Genomic DNA, 1,893 nt, shown 5'->3' on the forward strand with positions numbered 1-1,893 from the left:
AGGGCTCCATAATGTAGGTAGGGTACCCTAGAAATATAGGATTTTTCAGCCCTTGTATTTTAGGGCACCTAGACTAGTTTTTGTATTAGGGGTAGTTTTGTAATTTCACGTGCACTAAGTGAATATTTGACGTGTGTGGTTGGAAATAAATTTAATTGAATTGGTAGAAGCCCAATCCAATTAAATTTTAGAGGGGGATGTGAGCATTTGCTTACTACACCCCATTGCCACATCATATAGTCACACTTTGTGCATGTCCTTCATGCTTTTCATGCCTCATGACACCTAAGCACACTTAGTGGAGAATCTTGGAATTTATCTTGAATTAGTGGGCTGAACCATAACTAAAATTCACTAATCATAATTAGTGAAATTTTGGCTCCACAAATTCGATTTCAAATTCAAGTGAAATTTGAATTTCCCTCCAATTTTGTGTGACACTTAGGCTATAAATAGAGGTCATGTGTGTGCATTTTTTTCAACTTTGATCATTTGAATATTAAACTTCAGATTTCAAAGCTCATTTGGAGCACAAAATTTCGTGCTCTTCTCTCCCTCTCCCTTCATTCATCTCTTTCTTCCTCCAAGCTCTTATCCATGGCCTCCTATGGTGGTGAGCTTCTTCTAGACTCATCTTCTCCTTGAAGTGGCGTCTCCTCTCTCTCTTCCTTCTCCATTCCGCTGCCATTCATCTTCCAAGAAGCAAAGGAATCCATTGATGAAGAAGATCCTAGGCCTACAAGCTCCAATGGAGCTTGCATCAGAAGGAATGCTAAGAGCGATATTGATTTTACATGTTGTGAAGATAAAAACATAAGCGTTGACTCAGATGATAATTACCCCAATGGAGTTAACTTGGACCAAACCCAAGTTGTAAACGTCATTTCTTCACCTCAGATTGATCATGTTCGAGATTCAATACTAGATGAAATTGTACAAGTCTTAAATCAAAATTCATATTGTTGTGGTAGGACAAAGTTGTGTTATATTAAGAATTGTTGATCTTTTTTGTATTTTTTTGTCACTACTTTATAAATACATTGTTATGTTAATTTGGATTTCAAGTTTTTATTTAGAAGATGCACTTTATTTCTCAAGCTAATATTTTAATTAATAATTTTATTATAAAAATATATAAACCTACCTATTTATTTTAAATTAATAATCAACATATCAATATAATAATAAATAATAAATAAGAATACATAAGACATGTATAAATAACTAAAATTCATTTTAGTAATTACATACTCAAAATAAATTTTCATTCAAGTATCCAAACAACATTCTCTTAAAAAATAAATTTTTTGATATTTGTTATCCAAACAAAAATCACGTTATCGTATAATCAATTCTAACCATAATCAATTCTATAAGTGAATACACACACACACACACACACACACACATATAGGTATAGTAACTCAGTACACATCATTCACATAATAGAAAGTAAATTTGTTCATACATATAATTAAATTTGTGATTTACATCCTCAATTCAACAAAAAGAATTATGAAACCAGCTATGAAGGAGTTGATTAACAAAACACAACTCTCTCCCAAAATAATCCCAACGTCATCACGTCGGCTCGGAGACTCCACAAAAGAATCTCACTTCTCATACTCTACTGCTATTATTCTGCTCCCACGAACAAATGTTCGCGATCATCACAGGTACCAATCACACGACACAAAAATTGTGAGGGGTGAGTTTATTATAAAAGAAATTAATACAAAAATCAAATAACCACAATTAGTAAGAAAACATTAACAAATATTATAAGCTTACACAAACATTCATTAGTCCAACACACACTCAACAAATAGTCATCATCCGTCCATAGTTTCAATCAATCATGCTCAGTATGATGCATGCACCTGACCTTCAACT

This window comes from Glycine max, chromosome 2, assembly GCF_000004515.6.
Source record: "Glycine max cultivar Williams 82 chromosome 2, Glycine_max_v4.0, whole genome shotgun sequence".
In the NCBI taxonomy this organism is placed as follows: domain Eukaryota; kingdom Viridiplantae; phylum Streptophyta; class Magnoliopsida; order Fabales; family Fabaceae; genus Glycine; species Glycine max.